The following is a 22233-nucleotide window of genomic DNA, read 5'->3' on the forward strand; positions in this document are numbered from 1 at the left end:
TTTTTCACTCTCCATTTTCACTTTCATCAAGAGGCTTTTTAGTTCCTCTTCACTCTCTGCCATAAGGGTGGTGTCATCTGCGTATCTGAGGTTATTGATATTTCTCCCGGCAATCTTGATTCCAGCTTGTGCTTCTTCCAGTCCAGCGTTTCTCATGATGTACTCTGCATATAAGTTAAATAAGCAGGGTGACAATATACAGCCTTGACGTACTCTTCCTATTTGGAACCAGTCTGTTGTTCCATGTCCAGTTCTAACTGTTGCTTCCTTTTTTTTTTAAAAAAGAAATATTTAATTAATTTAATTTTATTTTTTAAACTTTACATAATTGTAAATCACAGAAGAAATCAAAAAAGAAAAAAAAAAAGAAATCAAAATTTGCATAGAAACGAATGAAAATGAAAACACAACAACCCAAAACCTGTGGGACACAGTAAAAGCAGTCCTAAGGGGAAAGTTCATAGCAATACAGGCACACCTCAAGAAACAAGAAAAAAGTCAAATAAATAACCTAACTCTACACCTAAAGCAACTAGAAAAGGAAGAAATGAAGAACCCCAGGGTTAGTAGAAGGAAAGAAATCTTAAAAATTAGAGCAGAAATAAATGCAAAAGAAACAAAAGAGACCATAGCAAAAATCAACAAAGCCAAAAGCTGATTCTTTGAAAGGATAAATAAAATTGACAAACCATTAGCCAGACTCATCAAGAAACAAAGGGAGAAAAATCAAATCAATAAAATTAGAAACGAAAATGGAGAGATCACAACAGACAACACAGAAATACAAAGGATCATAAGAGACTACTAACTGTTGCTTCCTGACCTCCATACAGATTTCTCAAGAGGCAGGTCAGGTGGTCTGTTTCGGAATTTTCCATCTCTTTCAGAATTTTCCACAGTTTATTGTGATCCACAGAGTCAAAGGCTTTGGCATAGTCAATAAAGCAGAAATAGATGTTTTTCTGGAACTCTCTTGCTTTTTCCATGATCCAGTGGATGTTGGCAATTTGATCTCTGGTTCCTCTGCCTTTTCTAAAACCAGCTTGAATATCTGGAAGTTCACGGTTCATGTATTGCTGAAGCCTGGCTTGGAGAATTTTGAGCGTTACTTTACTAGCGTGTGAGATGAGTGCAATTGTGCGGTAGTTTGAGCATTCTTTGGCATTGCCCTTCTTTGGGATTGGAATGAAAACTGACCTTTTCTAGTCCTGTGGCCACTGCTGAGTCTTCCAAATTTGCTGGCATATTGAGTGCAGCACTTTCACAGTATCATCTTTCAGGATTAGAAATATCTCCACTGGAATTCCATCATCTCCACTAGCTTTGTTCGTAGTGATGCCTTCTAAGGCCCACTTGACTTCACATTCCAGGATGTCTGGCTCTAGGCGAGTGATCACACCATCGTGATCATCTGGGTCGTGAAGATCTTTTTTGTACAGTTCTTCTGTGTATTCTTGCCACCTCTTCTTAATATCTTCTGCTTCTGTTAGGTCCATACCATTTCTGTCCTTTATCAAGCCCATCTTTGCATGAAACATTCCGTTGGTATTTCTAATTTTCTTGAAGAGATCAAAAGTACTGGAGTGGGGTGCCACTGCCTTCTCCGGAAGAGATCTCTAGTCTTTCCCATTCTGTTGTAAAATGCCAGAGTTTCCAGAAGTGGAACTGCTGGATTAAACAAGGCCCGTTTCCGGTTAGGTACACAAAGTCCCAGGGCTCTCCCCGGCGGCCATGGCTACTCCCACCAGCCCCCACCTGGCCCCTAACACCCGTGCCCAGCATCCTCTTCTCTTGGGAGCGCTGTTTTTGTCTAAGAGCCATTTACACTTCACTTTTCTCCTACTGTCTGTTTATATCCTTTGTTGTTTTTCTACTGGGCCTGTCTTCTCAGTGATTTGTAGTGGTTCTTTAAACGTAACAGAAAAGGAGCCCTTTGCCACAGAGCATCCCCTCTTCACCTCAGTCCACTCTGGTGTCTGTCTGTGCCACTCCACTGAAACTGCCTCTTCAAGCTGCCAGCGCCTCCCGATGGGGCTACTCGAAGCAGATCTCTTCTGTCCCAGTCTCAGCTTTGCTCTCAGAGCAGTCAGAACTCTTCACTGCTGGAGCCTCCCTACTGACACAGTCTCTCCTCGGCTTCTTTGAGAGCACAGCCTCCTTGTGTTCTCACTGGCCGCCTCTCAGTGTCCTCTAAGGCAGAGGTTCCCACCGGGTTCAGACGGGACACGACCTAGGTACACTCTCCCGGCTTGACGACAGTGCTCAGGGTGTCAGTTTCCACTTGTTCTATTCACACTATCGCTGCAGCAACTCAAACAAGACTTGGGGAAAATCTTTTTCAAAGGGCTTTGTTGAATAAATGAAGCCATTTCCTCAGGTTTTTAAATATACCTCTATAAACACAGATGAGATTCAAATTTATAAAACTGGTTAAGGCCATCTCTGCACCTCAAACACAGGCACCCGTTTGCCCTTGGATGTCTTGTAAGCATATTAAATTTAATCTCTCCTAAACAGGCTTTTGCTCTCTATCACACACCAATCACCTAACAAACCCTTTCTCACCACGTCCGCCCCTCCCAGAAAAGGCGCACCCAGCTGGGGTAGACTCCTCTTTCCCTCAACATCCAGTTCACCAAAACTGTGTCAACTCCATCTTCCTCGCACCTCCCCTTCTCCAGCTTCTCTGGCCACCACCCAGAGGACAGAAATAGCTTCCTAACTTATCCCCCTGCGGCTCCTCTGCCCCTTTAAGCCACCGTTTACCTCAGTTCCTAGTCCGTGTCCCCTGCCCCTCTGTGTGAGCAGTGAAGACACTGATGATAATCTGCCCTACAGGGCCACTGCGGCAGCCGTGCCAGGCTTTGGAGCACATGAAACATGGCTAGTTCAAACGCAGAAGTGTTCATGTATAAAATACAGCTGACTTCAAAGACTGAGTACAAAAAGAAGTGAAAATACCTCATTAATAATTTTGTATGACATGCTGAAATGATATTATTTTGTATTACTGGGTTAAAATACATTAAAATTAACTTTACCTGTTGCCGTTTCATGAGGCCATTAGAAAACTTATGACTACATATGCTGCTTGCTCTGTATCTCTGAGACACTGTCCTGATTCACTGAGGGCACCAGCATGCCATCATTTTAATCACATGTGACCAAAGTCTAGAAAGCACAGGCCTGGCACTGGGTGGGCACCCAGATATTTGCTGGAGGCAAATATGGCCAACAATCACTATCCTTTATGCACACTCATTTAAAAACAAAAGATGGAAAATTTTACCTCTTACCAGAAGTTGAACCACACTTTGAAGTACAATTTTTATTAGGAAAACAACTTTACTTTTTTTGTTGTTTAATTCAACGAATACTTACTGAGACCTGCTCTTCAGAGCCCACCAGAGTCATGTGTCACAACTCCCAGCTGGTGCTGTCATGGGCTCACTGCTGCCCTTTTAGGAAGGAAAACCCATAACATGGGATCAGAGAAAGGCCTTCCTTGCTTCTCATATTTTGCGTTTTTACAATAAAACATCATTTGAATTTATACAAATACATAATTAAAAGAACACATATAAAGTGTTTTACCTACCTAGCTCCTTCTAATCAATTTCAGAACTGTTAAGAAAACAACTTTACACACACATGAATTTTAAGAAATACTGTCTACTTCTCTAACAATCATTCTAATTATATCATTAATTTTTAAAATTTTCCATTGTTAAATTTTCTATCAGAAGGGAAAGATATAAACTGGGAAAGACTGGAAAATCAAGATGGCCTAAAAAGACTTTGAGTCATCAACCCTTAAAACATTAGTCATCACAACTCAAAAGATCATTGTGAGAGCAGGAAAGCTAGTGGACAGGACAAGGAGGAAAAGAAACAAGTAGGTGGTTATTAATATGGAAAGTCTAATAAATAACAGGTGGGTAGTGATCATCTTAAAATGTACAGTAAGTCCCCCACATACAAATGAGTTCTGTTCCAAGAACACGTCTGTAAGCCCAATTTGTTTATAAGCCCAACAGAGTCAGCCCAGATACCCAACTAACACAAGCAGCTATGCAGTGCTGTACTGTAATGGTGCAAAACTCTTTTCACACAAACAATACATAAAAAGCAAACAAACACAAAAAATAAAGAACATCTCTAACCTCGCAGTACAGTATCTTCAAGCGTCCAGTAGTACAGTACAACAGCTGGCACTGAATGAATGGGCAAGAAGAGCTACTGCCTGGAGGAGGGAGGTGGGTGGGGGACGGCAGAGCCTCAGTGTCGTCCGCATCAGGAGACAGAGGGTGAGCTGCGGGGTCACTCCTGCCTGATGCACATGGCATCTGATGGCACAGGTGCTGGTTCCCTACTGAATTCAGTTCTATCTACCGTCCTGAAGAAACTACCCAGTGATGTCTGGGTAGTGGTCCCTTTCCTCGTCACAGGTGACACGGCAGCACTGGACTGCATCTGAGCGGCGGCTGCAACTCTTGGGGACCATTCTATGTTCAGGGCCTATGACTCAAAAGCTCACCGCACCTCCTCAAACAAAGAAAATCTCCTTGCCATTTCCTGTGTCATAAATCTCTTCTGAGCAGCACTGGCTACACCACCGCTGCTCTGCCGCCCGCTTCCGGACATCCTGGGCTTGAAACAGTGCACCGCTGTACTCTACGCAGTACTGTAAGGCACTCACAGCACAGCCGCTGGTGGAGACACGCACGGGACACTGCACCAGACACGGGCAGACAAGCGTTCCAACCTTTGGCAGTTCACAGATGAAAGCTTGCACACAGGGACTTAGCGTATTTAAACGTCCAATCACTATGCTGCACGCCTGAAAGTAACACAGTGCTGTATCCCAATAACCAGTGAAAAAACAAAGAAAACAAAAGCCCTGGAGGGGAGGATTTGGACCCCCCACAAAGATGTGTCAGACCACCTTACGTTATGCCCGTGGCATCTGAACTACCAGAGAGGGTGGCACCCTCAGAGGGGAAGGCTTCCTCCAGTCAGCATGAGGTCTCCTTCGGAGAACACGCATTCTTGACGGCCTCACACACACACAGCACATTTCAAGACACAGTATGGGACTATACTCTGAATGAATTTCTATGTGAGTCAGGCTGGAAGCCCTTTAAAAATTTCAATTTGGGTCCACAGTAAACCTCCAGCGATCAATCACAACCAAAAGAAGAAACGCCAATGAAACTACAGTCCAGTTTACCGCCCAAACACAGAAACTTACAACTACCTGCTTACAAGACAGAGAACTCTGCGGGGACACAAGACAAAAATCCAGGTCTCCACAAACAGGTGGCAAGAGGTGCAGGGGGAAGTGTTTTAATTGGATCTCAATTTGAAAATATTAGAAAACTCTACATATAAAAATGACTGTATTTGAGACAGTTGAAAATTTCAACTCTGACTAGGCACTGGATAGTATCAGGCAACTAGTTTGTGGGAGTTTTCAGCGAACCATAAAGGGAAAATTAACTGAATTACATCAGTATTAACTCCTCTGCCTCGAAAGACACAATGACAACCCAGAGAGTAGGCAGAGATATTCACCATATTTATGTCTCCTGAAAAATTCATATCCAGAATAAAACAAATCCTACCAAGCATAGCGTGTGAAAATTTGTCCACAAACTCTTTGACACTTTTCAGAAAACGGAACTTCACTGTCCAAGGTGGGACAAGGTAAGTGACTCTCTTCTAACAGAGTATGACAAAATTAAATGCCACAAGACTTCTAAGGTCTTGTCATAAAAACCATAGCTTCCACTTGGTGCTATTTCTCTCTCTTTGAGGAGGAAGTCAGTCACCATGTCCCGAGGACAGAACACTGAGGCATCAGGACAAAGGCCTGCATGAAAAGGAGCTGTGGCCTCCCCACTGCAGCCAGGAATAACTTGCTGGGCATGAAAATGAGCCACCTTGGGAAGGATCCTCCTTGGAAGGCTGATGACATCCAAGCCAAACAGCCCAGCCAAGCCACTTCCAAGTTCCTAAATCACAGAAACTATGAGATAATAAATGTTTACCGTTGTCATAAGCCGCTAGGTTTAGGGGTAACTGTTATGAATCAACAGAGAGCTAACAAGATAAAACCGATAATGCAACAAAAAAAAAGAGGAGACGTAAATATCACTCTTCATTGAAAGGGGGAAAAAAAAAAGGCTTCCCGGGTAGCTCAGCTGGTAAAGAATCCACCTACAATGCAGGAGACCCCAGTTCAACTCCTGGGTTGGGAAGATCTGCTGGAGAAGGGATAAGCTACCCACTCCAGTATTCTTGGGCTTAGCTGATGGCTGAGATGGTAAAGAATCTGCCTGCAATGTAGAGAGACCTGGGTTCGATCCCTGGGTTGGGAAAATCCCCTGAAGGAGGGCAGGGCAACCCATTCCAGTATTCTTGCCTGCAGAATTCCCCATGGAGAGGAGCCTGGCAGGCTACCATCCACGGGGTCCCAAAGCGTCAGACACAACTGAGCAACTAAGCACAGCGCATTCATTACAAAAGGATAACTATGGTACGGCCAGGGCGCGGGGAGGACTGAGTGTGGCATCAGCCAATGCAAACTATCATACGTAAGACAGATAAACAACAGAGTCCTACTGTAGAGCACAGGGAGACATATTCAACATGCTGTGATCAACCATGATGGAAAAGAACGAAGATATTTTGATTTCCCTGGCAGTTCAGTGGTTAAGACTCCACGCTCCCACTGCAGGGGGCAGGGGTTCAATAGTTGTTCGTGGAACTCAGATCCCACATACTTCACGGTGCAGCCAAAAATAAGTAAATAAATGAAATTAAAAAGGACGTGTGTGTGCATGTGTATAAAACAATCACTTTGTGGTACAGCAAATTAACACATAAATCAACAATACGTGAATAAAACTTTATAAAATAAACTAGCTGACCAAAAAAGGCATGAGAATGTACTTGACTTCACTAGCCCAAGTTACAGCTACTGTATGCATCACCACACAGAGAGGAGTGTAGGTAAAATGAAAAGGATGAAAGAGGAGCCACTCGAGCGGATGGAGTCAATGGACCTCGCACACGCTTGGGGGATGTCACCTGGTACCGCGGCTTCAGCAGAGGCAGCCACAGGTTTCCAAAGTGGAACACACGCACACCTCTACGACCAAGCAATGTCACCTCCAGGTATATCCCCAACAATTCCACACACAATGTCAAGAGAAAAGCTCAGACACACGTGAACATACCATAGATTTACGGAAGGAACGAGACTCGGCAGAGCTAGTCAACCTGGCTAAGTATCAGGACCCTGGCTGCCCTCAGCAGACAGTGTGACTGAAAGTGGACAAAGGAGATGCCTGGGACCCAGGTACCAAGGTGGGTTTCAGACTGTGAAAACCCATTTATGGTGTACACTCTTCTGTATTTCTATCACACTTCAATAGAGATTTAAACCAGTACGAGTCCAGGAGAGATGTGGGGACTGAAGGATTAGGCGGGACACCACTGACCTTAGGTTTATGGGGCTGGAGCTGATTACCTGAGGGTTCATTATACTATTCTATGTTTGTGGATGTTAAAATTTTCCCCTAATAAAAAAGGACTTTAAACATACATTAATATAAAATTAGATAGAACTGCTGGTAAAAGTATAAACTAATTTTCTGGCCACAGATATCAAAGGGTTTTAAAACCTATACATTCCTTGACCCAATTACGTTGCTTTGAGTTCATCCTAAGGTGTTCATCCTGAGTTAAAAGTCTTATATATAACAATGTCCAAAGAGTTAATAACGGGGGAAAAAAAGAGAGAAACATCCAAATCCAGAGGTCACAGGACATTGTGGGCACCACCCTAGGACAAACGACCAGGTCACCCACAATACACGGAACCTGAGTAACAGAGGTTTTTATCTACCCCAAGGTCCTTTTATCTATCCAATGAAATACAGTCATTAAAAATGGTGTGATCCACATCATTATGTCACAAAAACATGCAAATTATGAAAACAATATGATACCACTACACACCTGTTAGAATGGCCAAAGTCCACAAGGCTGACCCCCCCCCCCCCCCCCCGCCACCCCAGTGCTGGGGAAGGTGTGGAGCCACCGGAACTCTCAGTCGTTGCTGATCAAAGTGCAAAATGGTGCAGGCACTGGGAAGACAGTTCAGCAGTTTCATACAAAACTAAAGATATTTTTACCATATAATCCAGCAATCACTCCTTGGTATTTACCCAGAGGAGCTGAAAACACGAACAAAAACCTGCATACAGATGTTTACAGCGGCTTCTTCCCTACGTGGAAGCAACCAAAACGTCCTTCAGTGGCTGCATGGGCAGACTCTTCCCCTCCCCTGTTTCTGGGGGGGGAAGAACTTTTTTTTTTTTGAAACATCAGGACATTCAGTCCTTAACAAAGCTCACCTTCAAAAAAAAAAAAGAAAAAACAACTATTTCCCAGAGCCTAACCCGCTGGGGTTTCACCGGAACCTAACCTACCTGGAGGAAGGGAATCTCCAGCTCCAGCCCCTCTAACCTTCCACGTGAGGAAAGGGGAGCACACAACTCCAGACCACGCTAGCCATCCCGCACCACCTGAGAAGGGGAAAAAGCAGAGAAGCACCGGTGAAGGTCACAGCTCACCAAGACTGAGGCCGCGCAGCACTGCAGGACACGCCCATCCCCGAGACAACTCTACTGCGCTTCCCGAGGTCCGCTCTTCACATTTCCTTTTACCAGTGTATCATGTCTGCCTTTCAGAAAGACTGCAAAGCATACTAAGGCAAAAAGTAGCTTGAAAAGCCTGAGCAAGCATCAGAAGCAGTCATTTACAGGGCACTTTCCCGGGGGTCCAACAGTTAGGACTCCGCGGTTCCATTGTAGGGGTGCAGGTCCAATCTCTGGTCAGGGCACTAGAATCCCACATGTCGTGTGCTGTGCCCCCAACCAAAAAACAAAAAAAAGTCATGTATGCCAGACACGCTGGAATTATCAGAACAGAAAAGCTAAGGGCTTTAATGGAAAAGGGAGACAACATGCAATAAGATAAAAAACAATCAAAACAAAAATTCGAAGAAAGGATCAAAAGAAATGCTTCAGACCAAACACTAACAGAAACGGACAATGTCTTTGATAGACTCGTTAGCAGACTGAAAACAGCTGAGGAAAGAAACTCTGAGCTTGAAGATGTGACACCTTAAATTTCCAAAATGGAAAAGCAAAGAGAAAAGACAAAAACAAAAATGGGGATGAGGGGTGCAGAACATCCAAGAGCCACGGGAAACTATGGAAGGTCTAACATACACGTAACGGGCTACTGGAAGGAGAAGGGAGAGAAGAGAACAACACTGGAAGCAACAATGACCAAGAATCTCCCCAAAGTGGTAACAGACACCAAACCACAGATCAGGAATCTCAGCCAACACGAGCAAGATAAACACGGAAACTCAAAACCTACCCCCAGGTACAGCATATACTGTCTACAAGAAATCCACTTTAATACAGAAACCCAACACTCTAATAGTAAAGGAATGGAGCTGTACCATACTAACACTAATTAAACAAAGTGGGAGTAGCTACAGTAATTTCAGAAAGAGAAGACTTCAGGGCAAAAAAGCCATTACAAAATGAAAAGGGGGCCAATACTCTAAGAAGACATAACAATTCTTAATGCTATGCACCTAACAACACCTAACAATCAAAACAAGTTAAACACAGATAAAACTGCAAGGAGAAATAGATGAATTCACTTTTACAGTTAGCGACTTTACTACTCCTCTATCGGAAACAGATATACCCATCAGAAAATCAGTAAAGACAAAACAGAACTCAACAGCACCATCAATCAAATCAACTGTATACAGTTGATATGCATGGACTACTGCATCCAACGACAGCAAGGTACACTTTCTTAAATACACATGGAACACGCACCAGGACAGAGCGTGTTCTATGAAACACACCTTCACAAACGAAGAACAAAAAGCATACCATGTCTGCCTTTAGACCACAATGCAATCAAACCAAGTCAGCAACAGAAACACAGCTGGCAAAACCCAAAGTACTTCAGATTACAAATCACACTTCTAAAAAATGCATGGATTAAAGAAAAAATTCTCAAGAGAAACTTTAAAAATATCTGAACAAAATGAAAATACAACTTATTAAAATTAGGGGGATGCAAAAAACATTGCTTAGATTAAAATTTATAGAATTGAAAGCACATATCAAAAAAGAAAGATCTAAAATCAATAATCTAAGCTTTCACCTTAGAAGAGCAAATTAATTCCAAACTAAGCAGAAACTGAAATAATAAAAATCAGAGCAGAAAATAAAACAAGAAATCAGTAGAGGAAATCAACAAACCCAAAAGCTGAGTATCCCCACCCCTTCCCCCAAAAATCAATAAAATCAGGAAGACTTTTGCCAGACTAAGGAAAAAAGACCTGAATTACTAACATTAGAAATGAAAGAGGGGAATCACTACAGATCTCACATGCAACAAAAGGCTAATAAAAGAGTATTATGAACAACTCTATAGCCATGGATTTGATAACCTGGATGAAATGGACCAACTCCTTGACAGATACAATCTGTCACAGCGTACCTAAGACAATTTGAATAGGGCTGTATCTATTAAAGAAACTGAATCACTTATGAATAACCTTCTAAAACAGAAAGCATCATGTCCAAACGGGTTTACTGGTGATTTCTACCAAACAGTTAAAGAAAAAAAAATTTTACCAATTCTCTACAGTCTCTTTCAGAAGATAGAAACAGAAGGAATACTTCTTAATTCATTCTATGAGACCAATCATGCTCAATGCTATTTACTCAATTGCACTGAAAACTTATGTGTACACAAAAGCCTGCATACAGACGTCTGCACCAGCTTTTTCATAACTGCCCAAACTTGGAGGCATCCAAGACGGCCTTCAGGTAGAATGGACAGACTGTGGCACAACCAATGGGTATTACTCAGCACTAAAGGAAATGGGCTCTTAAGGAGTGAAAAGACATGCAGGAACCTAATTGTATATTACTAAGTGAAAGAAGCCAGTCTAAAAAGGCTACAATACTGTATGATCTCTACTGTATTTCGCTCTAGAAAAGGCAAAACTAGAGACACAGTAAAAAGATTAGTGGTTGTCAAGGGTTAAGTCTGAGGCAGGGATGATCAGGCAAAGCACAGAGGACGTTTAGGGCAGCAGAAGTGTTCTGTAGACTACTGGTGGATATATGCCATTACACACGTCTAAACTCAAAGAACACATAACACTAAGACTGAACCTAACGTGACCTGTGGACTCTGAGTGACAATGACATGTCAGTGTACATTCACAAGGCTGGAGGGGCACGTGGGGAGACGAGGAGCATGTGGGCTTCTGGCTCTATACTGCTGGCTCAATTCTGCTGTGGACCTAAAACTGCTCCATGAAATAAAGTTTATTAATTTTTAAAAATGGTTAAAATGTAAATTTGTGTTATACATTTTTGTAGCAAAAAAGATCTGCTAAATAATTTTTCATTACAATAGAGCTTAAAAACATCATGCATGTCATACATCATTTGAAAAGGAAAGAGAAAAGCTTTCTAAAACAAGGTCTCCATCCACTGTTTAACAGTTGTACTTTATATAGAAAGATCAAAAGCAAAAAATCCAGCTTATAATTCAGTGTTTTACCTATTTCTGTACCAAACACGAAACTCTGAAAAGCTTCTAAGTTCGAAGTACTGTATTGTAAGAAACTAAAGGCAAGTCAAACTGTCTGTGATAGAAAAAAAAAAATCTAAAGCCCACTGGTCTGGGAAATGGCTATTAAAACACCTTCATATAAGTAATTAAAAAGGAGGCAGATCTCTGTGTACTGCATGGGAGTCGATGAAAAGTGATAAACGATTAAAAAAAAAAAGTGTGTATGCCTAACACTGGGCTGCCCATTCTATAAACACACAAATAAATACACAAACAGAAGAAAATCAAGAAAACAGACAAAAAAAACGATTAACAGCAGAAGACAGAAGAGGGTCGAGGGAAGGTGAGCAAGAGAGACTTCAGTCTCACCTGTTTTTATTTTTTCAAAGTAAATATAATCACACATTAACCAATTTTTTTAAACTAAGACCTCTAAACAGAAAAATGGCAAAAGAGTAAAAAAGAAAATTTCACAACATTCTACCACCAGTCAAGATTTCAAAACCAAAGCCAGTAAGAGATTTCATAAAATAAGGTATTAATCATTAACAAAGTCAGCTTTGTCATATCACTTGTTCTATGAAAGTTTATCATTTCTACATTAATAAACTCACGGAAAAAAAATTCGTACAAATTCAAATCACCCAAAGTTAACCTTTAATTGCGAAAAGAGAATTAATATTATTTCCATTTTACATAGAAGAAGCTGGAGCTCAGAAAGCGAAATAATTTGGAGTATATTGTCTGTATACTGTCACCCTGCTTATTTAACTTATATGCAGAGTACATCATGCAAAATGCCGGGCTAGATGAAGCACAAGCTAGAATCAAGATTGCTGGGAAAAATATCAATAACCTCAGATATGCAGATGACACCATCCTAAAGGCAGAAAGTGAAGAGGAACTAAAAAGCCTCTTGATGAAGGTGAAAAAAGAGAGTGGAAAAGCTAGTCTAAAACTCAACTTTCAAAAAAACTAAGATTATGGCATCTAGCCCAATCACTTCACAACAAACAGATGGGGCAAAAGGGGAAACCGTGACAGATTTTATTTTCTTGGGCTCCAGAATCATTGTGGATGGTGACCGCAGCCATGAAATTAAAAGATGCTTGCTCCTTGGAAGGCAAGCTATGACAAACCCAGACAGCGTATTTAAAAAGCAGAGACGTCACTTTGCTAACAGAGGTCTGTATAGTCAAAGCTACGGTTTTCCCAATAGTCACGTACGGACATGAGAGCTGGACCATCAAGAAGGCTGAGTGCTGAAGAACTGATGCTTTTGAACTGTGGCGCACAGAAGACTCTTCAGAGTCCTTTGGACAGCAGGGATTCTAAACCAGTCAGTTCTAAAGGAAACCAACACTGAATATTCACTGAAGGACTGATGCTGAAGCTCCAATACTTTGGCCCCTGATGCAAAAGAACCGACTCACTGAAAAAGACCTTGAAGCTGAGAAAGACTGAGGCCAGGAGGAGAAAGCGGTGACAGAGGACAAGATGGTTGGCTGGTATGACCAACTCAATGGACATGAGTTTGACCAAACTCTGGGAAATAATGAAGGACAGGGGAGCCTGGCGTGCTGCAGTCCATGGGGTTGCAGAGTTGGACACGGTTTAGTGACTGAACAATGAACAAGGGTAAGGTGGGTACATGAGCAAGGGCAGGCTGCTGAAGGTTTACACTAATCGAGAGGCAATTCAACAGTAACTGCCACCAAAAGCTGAAAAATTTTTAGGCCTGACAATATGGTACATGGCAGGAATGGACTCTTCTTTTTTCAGGGAATAAACACAAACATGCCCGGTAATGTTTATCCTTAATTCTCACAACAATTCTGCTAAACCGGCGCGCTCTCTCTGCCCTGTGCCCCTACAATCCCTTCTCATTCTTTCCTCATTGCCCTAGAAGATTATCAAACTTCATTTTTTGAAAGTTGATGAAAACAGTAGTTATAATGCCTGTGCATTTCAAACTCCTTGGCATCACTGAAAATTACCAGGAAAGGCCTAAAAGTAGCAATTAACTGCTTACTCCTAGGGTCAGCAGTGCTGACACCAAACCCCTTAACCCTTCCTTAGTTTATAAGGCTTGCTAACCAGCCTCACAAAGGGAGTTCCAACCTCCGCAGCCTACACTAGCTATGTCCCTCCATTTCTCTTCTAAGACTTTGTATAAAGAAATACCAACAAGTATGAAACCATCCCTCCTCTCCCCCAGGAGAGGCCAAGTACTCTAAATGCTGAACTCCACTCTTTTCATTTCCCAAAGACAGATTTGGCCGGTAATCTATTTTGGTCCACATCCCTTTTCCAGATTGTTTTTGGTGTTCTATACTTGGCTAGAGTTGCATTTAAGGTTCACATAAACGTTTTCTAGCAATCAAAATGATCTTGTTTCAAAAAGGTAACTTATTCTGGAAATCTTTTCCATTTCTGGATATAAAAATGAGCTGCTTCAATCATGCCTGACTCTTTGTGACCCCATGGGCTGTAGCCTGCCAGACTCCTCTGTCCATGGGATTCTCCAGGCAAGAATACTAGAATGGTTTGCCATTTCCTCCTCTAGGGGGTCTTCCCCACCCAGGGATCGAATCCTTGTCTCTTACATCTACCTGCATTGGCAGGTGGATTCTTTACCGTTATCGCCATCTGGGAAGCCCCAAAATGAGCCAACCAACATGGAAGAGCAGAAAATCTTTAAGAAATTCTTTACTGACACTCCATTTAAAGGATGGAGAAAAAAATCACATCTGCCAGCTCTTAGGTAAAATGAATATCCCCTTTTACTTGTAATTTTTAAAGTTTTTTTGAATACTGGTTGAGACATATCCAAAACAGTATCTGGTACTTGATTATTTAAAAGCAGCAAGACACCAAAAGAGCAAACCAACACCAGCAACCTAAAAATAAAAAAAGACAACGTACCTGCTGGACTTGTCAACATGAAGAGCACATTAGGTACAGAATATCTCAGACTCCTGGAGGAGGAACAACTGACAAGTCATTTCTAATTAATCACAATAACAAGTGGAAAAAGATAGGAAATACTGTCGGAGCGCTCAGGGAAAACAATGAAAACAATCATGAGCCTAGAACTAGACAGCAGGCAAAACGCCTTTCAAGAATGACAGCATTCTTTTGTAATGCCCCATCTGTAGGATTTTAAGAGCAGCAAGATGAAAATTGGGCAGCAGATGCACATAAATCAGGAAGGTCACAAGACTAAAAGCATTCAAAAGTTTCTTTAAGGATAAAGATATCAATTGGTAAAGCGTCTGTCTACAATGCGGGAGACCAGGGTTCGATCCCTGGGTCGGAAAGATCCCCTGGAGAAGGAAATGGCAGCCCCCTCCAGTACTACTGCCTGGAAAATCCCATGGATGGAGCAGCCTGGTAGGCTACAGTCCATGGGGTCGCAAACAGTCAGACACGACTGAGTGACTTCACCTCACTTAGGTTAAATATGAAATGTCTAAGATCACCAGAAGTGTCTAATCTCTTACTGAGTACAGGCAAAAAGAGTAGACAGGAATTAAGGGGGAAAAAATCCCACAATACATAGGCAAGAAAAGAAAAAGATAAGGAAAAAACCCCAGTTAGAAAGCAAAAATACCATAGTAGAAATAAACCAAATACTTCAATCACAATTAATGTAAATTAGTTGAAATACGAAAAGTCGAATAATGAAAATGCAATCCAGCTGTGTGCTGCTTTCAAAAGGCACACCCAGAGACTACACTTAAGAAGCAGAAAAATACTTATCAGGCAAACATTAATTAAAAGTCACTTGGTACAGCTATGCCAATATCCGACAAAATGCATTTGAGTGGAAAAAATGTTCCTAGAAACAAAGATTCACTACAGAATGACACACTGTGCGAGTCACCAGAAGCAACTCTAACTTATAAAGATGAAGCAGAGACGGAGAGCCGCGGCGTCCAGCAAGCCCTCCACCACGAGGAGAGTTTGCAACGCCCTCTCCGTACCCAAGGAACAAGCAGCCCGTATTAGTTAAGGACACTAGTTTGAATGAGACGCCAGTTAATGTGCTTCATCTAACAGACACGGGGAAACCTGACCTTAAAATTAGAAACGCATTCTTCTTAAACACACGTGGAATAAAAATTTGCCACTAACTAGATGCCGTTAAAACAGCCTCAACAAATTTCAAAGAATAAGCATCACTTTATGCTCATAGATTATGAGCACAATGTATGCTAGCAATCAGTAACAAAACTTAAAAGATACATATACACACGCACATCAAGATTTTTCAATATACTTTCTAAACCTCTAAGTCAGAAAGAAGTCAAAATGAAATTGACTGAATATATTATCTGAATATATTCAGAACTGAAAGATAAAAATCCTACACAGCAAAAGTGTTATTTAAAGGGTAATTACTACTCTATTTACATATATATAAGTACGTATTATGCATGCTAAAAATTAAGGACCTAAGAATCCTGTTTAAGAAATTAAATATTAATAATTAATTACAAGTCAGGCAGATTCCAAAAATAAGAAGTTATAATTTTCTTCCAATATAACTGAAAATTCAGACAAAATGAGTTTTAGAAAAACATAAATTACCAAATGTGACTCAAGAAAAAGAAAAGACTCTAATGATCCTATAAATATTAAAGCAATCAAATCAATAATTATTAAATCTCAGACAGAAAACACCACACCCTTATGGTTTTAGAGGCAAGTTTTATAAGACACTGAAGGAACAAATAATCCTAATTTTACTTATGAACCCTCTAAGAAAATAAAAAGGAGGAAACACAGTTTATTTTATGAGACTAGAATACTCTTGATAACAAAACTCATAAGGCCGATACAACAAAAAAGGAAAATTAGAGATCATTCTTACCAATAAACATAGATACATAAATCCTGAGATATTAGCAAATTAAAAACAAAAGGGGTGGGAGGAATTCCCTGGCAGTCCAATGGTTAGGACTCTTCACTGCTGGGGCCCAGATTCAATCCTTGGTTGAGGAACTAAGATTCCACAAGTATGGAAAGGCCAGAAAAAAAGCCCCAAACAAACAGAAAAACAAGAACAAAAACATGAAACATACAAAAACATATATAACAAAAACAAAGCAAAAAAACCTTTTTTAAAAAGAATACATCATTATCAAGTTGGAAAAACTTTCATATCATCATCTCGACAGATGTAGAAAATGCATTCAATTAGGACTTCCCTGGCGGTCCAGTGGTTAAGAATCCGCCTGCCAATGCAGGGGACATGAGTCTGACCCCTGGTTAGGGAACTGAGGCCCCACACGCCCTAGAGCCCCTGGTGTGCGACAAGAGACGCCCACACACCACAGAGAGCAGCTGCTCCACTGGCCACAGCTAGAAAAGCAAGACCCACCACAGCCAAGAGTAAGTAAATAAGTGAAAAATTTTAAATGCATTCAGTTAAGTTCAGTGCCCACTTGTGAGCTGTTTTTTTTTAATTCTCCGTAAACTAAGGTTGAAGAAATCTTCCTCAACCTGTTAAAAGAAAAAAAAAGTATCCACACACGCAATGGTAAAAGATAAAAGCATTTGCCTTAAAACTGGGACTGTGATAAGGATGCCCGCCACGACCATCTATATTCTCCACTGGTGATGGTTGCCATGCAGCAACACAGTAAGACTAGAGTAAAATATATTAAACAATAAAAGGACTGGAAAGAAATGAACTGTCATTATTCATAGATGAGATGATTATCTACACAAAAACCCCAAGAGTCCACAAGCAAATTATTATCAAGCTAGAGAAGCTACTAGATATAATAGCCACATACAAAGTCATCTGCATTTTCATTTGCCAACAAATAGAAATTTTTCACTTAAAAAAATAATTTACAACAGCAACAAAAAAAGTAATCAAAGAATAAATCTAACAAAAAATACGCAAAATTTGTAGAAAGAAAAGAATATAAAACTTTTAAAAAGACAACTACCTATAAACCAAAAAATCTATTTCCTCTTCTACCTGAGTAGTATAAAGGACAGAAGAAAAGACTGGAAAATACTAAAATCCATTTTTGTCCTTTTAAACACCTTTTAAAAAATCCTATAAACACAGTAAAACATTCACAAATTGGGAAAAGATATTTGTCACAAAGATAATAAGAATCAGAATATATAAGAATTCCTACAAATAAGAAAAATCAAACTCAAGAAGAAAAAATAATAAACAGGAAAAAAAGAGAGACATAACAGGTATTTCACAAAAGTAGAAATCTAAATAGCCAAAAAAAGATTGCTCAACTTCGTTAGTAATTTGAAAAAAGAACATTAAAACCATGCAGTGATAAATAAAAGTGGGCAAAGAACTACTTGAATAGACTTTCCTCTAAAAAAGATCCACAAACAGCCAATACATACATGACAAGATGCTCAACAATATTAGTCATTCAGGAAAGGGAAAACCACAATGATACACCACACTTCACACCCACTAACACGGCTGTGAATTGTTTCTAAACGGAAAAGAATATATATTAGTGAGGACGTGGAGAAATTAGAACCCTGGGATGGTGTTGGTGAGATGTAATATGGTACAGTCACTTTGGCAAACAGTTTGGTCGTTCTTCAAAATTTTAAAACACAGAACATTACCCAACAATTCCACTTCTGAGTACACACCAAGAGAAATAAATACCTACGTCCCTCCAAAGACTCATAGGCAAACACTCACAGCAGTATGGTTGGTAACAGTCAAAAAGTGGAATCAAGCCAAACATCCACCAACTTATGAATGGATAAATAATGGCATGTCCATGTGCTCAAATGCAACAGAGCACTAATACTGAAATATGCTACAAGGATAAACCCTGAACACATGCTGAGCAAAAGAAGCAAGTCACCAAAGACCACACAGGGTATGACTCCATCTACATGAGACGTCCAGAATCGTCAAGTCCGTCAGAAAGTCCGTTAGTGGCTGCCCAGGGGTTAGGTGGAAACAGAGTCACCGCTAACAAGTACAAGGGTTCTTTTTAGGATGGTGAAGTGTTCTAAACATTAGATTGTGGTGATCATTACACAATTCTCTGAACACACTAAAACCTATTAGACTGTACCCTTTAAATGGGTAAACTGTAACATGTAGTTACATCTCAATAAAACTAGGAACTGATAAGATGTAAGGTCATAACCACCAATCTGACAAATATAAAAAAGTCTGACAGTACCAAGAGCTGGCAAAGATGTGGAACACCAGTGCTGGCAGGAGGGCACTTCTAACTAAAGTCCAGTTACTTTTAACCAAGGTTCAAACTCTACAGGTCCCACCACCCTGCAATTCTAAGTCTCTCCAGGCTTTATACCTTGCAGAAATGTTTTTTGCACTTGTCCAAAGCCATATTGTTCTTTACTGGAAACAATCCTATCCCGTAAGGATAGGACAAAGAATATAAAATGAAATATATTCAGTCTGAAAAAGAACACAGAAGCAAAAAGGAATAAACGACAATTACACACATCAACATGGGTTTCCCAGGTGGCTCAGTGGTACAGAATCTGCCTGCCAATGCAGGAGACGTAGGTTTGATCCCTGTTGGAAAGATCCGGGGAGAAGGAAAAGGCAACCTACTCCAGTATTCTTGCCTGGGCAATCCCATGGACAGAGTAGCCTTGAAGGCTACAGTCTCCCATGGGGTCGCAAAAGAGTCTGATACAACTTGGCAACTAAACACATCAATGTAGCCAAAACTCATTATCTGCAGGGCCTCACTTCCCTCCCTTCCCAGGTTCAAGTCCAGGCCTCACCATTATAAACACCCCCTTTCCCTTCTCTCTTTTTCACCTGGAGTATAGATCTTTTCAACGCTGTGTTCACTTCTGCTTGCTGTACAAGGTGACTCAGCTACATGTACACATGCAGCACCCCCCACCCAGGACCCCACTTGTCTAGATCACCACTGAGCACCAGCCGCGCCCCGCACCACAGAGCAGGCCCCACCAGCTCTCTACCTTACACAGCAGTGGCCTTCTCTTGCTCTGCCACTCTTGCGTGCGGAAACCACAACTGCAACACTGCCTACTCTAGTCCCAGGAAGAAGAGCACAACCGCTTTTTTCCACTTTAAACTAGGTTGGCTCCCCCGAGGAGCCCATTCCACACTGCAGATCCATACACATTCTTTCTTTCCATAGAATACTCCGGCACTTTCTCCTCACAGACCACCTGCCCCTGAAAGTGAAAGTCGCTCAGTCCTGTCCGACTCTTTGCGACCCCATGGGCTATACAGTCCTTGGAATTCTCCAGGCCCTACTCACCCTCATTTTCACTGACTGATAACTCCTTTCTGTTTCACTTAGAAGAAAACCGTCCTGGGCTTCCCTGGTGGCTCAGTAGTAAAGGATCTATGTGCCAACACAAGAGACACAGGTTCACTCCCTGGTCGAGGAAGATCAACTCAGCCTGTGCGCCACAACTACGGAGCCTGCGAACCCCGACTACTAAGCCCGCAAATCTGAGAGCCTGGGCTCTGCCACGAGAAGCCTGTGTATACAGAGCAGACCCACTTCGCCCCAACTAGAGAAAAGCCCGAGCAGCAACAAAGACCCAGAACGGCCAAAACAAATAAAATGAATTAAAAAAAAAAAAAGAAAGAAAACAGTCCTGCTCCCACCATGCGAGCTCCCCAAGTCTGCTCTCCGTCCTCTCACCAAGCAAAGAGCCGGGGGACGCTCCCCGTGGGTCCATTCCGTCTCCTTCCCAGCAAATGCATGTCATCAGGTGTGCGTTCTGTACAGATATCATTTCCCACCAATAGTACAAAAACACTGTAACTTCGCCATCTCAACAAAGCCTTCGCATGGTCCCAACTCTCCCTTTAGCGCTGTGGCAAGTGCCCATGAAAGGGCTTTCCTCTGCGCCCTCTGCTCTCAAGCCCTCGGGAAGCCTCCCTCCCAAGCCCTCCCCACACCACCGCGTGCGGACTGCTCCCATCGAGACCATCGATGACTCATGTGCCACCGAAGCCACAGGACAAGCCGGGGCCCTCAGGCCACTCGAGGGCACGGCAGGAGCACTGCGCGGGGACTCTCACTCCCTCCCCCTGGAAGACCCCTCCCCTGACTTCAGAGATTCAAGGCCCCCCTGCTCCTCCTCGACCGGAAACTGCCTGGCCCACTTTTGCTCGCTGCCTGGGCCCTCACCCTACACTCACTCAGCATCAAGGACTTCTAAGTGTCAGAGAACACTGAACGCTCTCACATCTGTCTTCAGCCAGACCTCTCCCCTCCACTCCGAACACCTTCACCCCACGTGGCTCCAGGAGGCTCTCTGGAGTTTCACAAGAGCAGCGGGTCTGGACCCCAACTCTTGACCTTACTTCAACAACCGGTGCTGCCCACAATCTCGACCACAAGCAGAAAGCTCTGGTCGGTAGGGAGCACCTTCAGCCTGCTCTCTCAGCCACGTTCAATCTGCCAGCAAATCCTGGCGGCTCTATCGTCCACAGGCATCCAGCATCCACCCCCTCACTGCCACCCCTGTGCCCCTTCAGTTCAAGCTGCCGTCACTGTTCCGGAGGGTCCTTGGCACCAGAGGGACAACTCTTCTTAACACAGTTTCAGGGGACCTTTTAAAACCATATAGCAGATCTCATGTCACACCACTACCTAAAACACTTCCACGACTTCCCATCTAATTCACAGAAAAAGGCAAAATCCTAACCCTGGCCTGCATGAATGGCTCCCACCCCACCAGGCTGGCCTCTGTCTCCCCAACACACCAGCTACAACCCTTCTTAGCACCACACGCATATTGGACTCTGCCTAAAGACTCCCCGTCCCTCACCCCCACCTGCTGATGTTCAGAGGTCTCAGGAAGGCCCATCCTGACCACCTTATCCAATGTGCACACAGCCCCCACCCAGCCACTCCCAGCTGACTCTGCTCCCAGCTGTACCACCCATGACAGCTGCCATCTCTGACTCACCTGTTAACCGTCTTTCTCCACTAAAATGTAACTTCCCGAGGACAGGGACAATGACAATGTCTTTTTGGCTCACTACTAATGTAGTCAGCATCACAACATATGTCTTAGTGCCTAAGTACTCAAACATACAAATGAATCTCAAAAAGCAGTAAGAGGAGAGAGGGTGAGTTACACAACAAAATGATTCAATTTATACAAAGACATGCAAAAACTAAATTACTTTCTGTAAGGATAAAAGGATACATTCACAGGTGCTAACACCATAAAGTTAATCAACAAAATGACACTCGCAGGGCAGCCCTGCTTAAGGGAGGTGAGAAGAGGGAGGAATGGGCAGGGGGGGGTCATACAGGAAGCCAAAGGTAACGCAACAGTCCGTCACTTAAACTGGTGGTCTTAACATTCAATATCTGTACACATGCCAATACAGACGCTTGCAATGTACCATCCCATTAAAAATTAAAATAAAAAAATAGGTTAGAACAAGACAGGTCAAACCCAGCCCACCATCTCTTTTTGTAAAGAAAATTCTATGAGAAGCTTCATTTGTTCACGTGTTGACTATGGCTGCCTTCACACCACAGA

The 22233-nt window shown here is 42.3% G+C and overlaps 1 protein-coding gene across 45 annotated transcripts in view; it reads right to left on the bottom strand.

Moving 5' to 3' along the window:
- The window catches only part of PPP6R3 (protein phosphatase 6 regulatory subunit 3), a 125129-nt gene that overhangs the window by 95222 nt on the left and 7674 nt on the right, over positions 1 to 22233 (bottom strand). For 21 of the 45 annotated variants that reach the window (XM_086385283.1, XM_086385279.1, XM_086385277.1 and 18 more), the window contains exon 2: positions 8499 to 8594. The exons of 17 other annotated variants lie outside the window; for them this stretch is intronic. The gene's annotated coding sequence lies outside the window, so the exon portion shown is untranslated. Of the gene's footprint in view, positions 1 to 3381; positions 3459 to 8201; positions 8297 to 8498; positions 8595 to 22233 lie in introns of those variants that run through there. 7 more of the 45 variants (XM_086385261.1, XM_086385285.1, XM_086385262.1 and 4 more) reach the window with 4 other exon arrangements.

Source organism: Bos grunniens, chromosome 29 (assembly GCF_055505025.1).
Source record: "Bos grunniens cultivar Pamir isolate PY7600 chromosome 29, Bosgru_T2T1.0, whole genome shotgun sequence".
NCBI classification, from domain to species: Eukaryota; Metazoa; Chordata; class Mammalia; order Artiodactyla; family Bovidae; genus Bos; species Bos grunniens.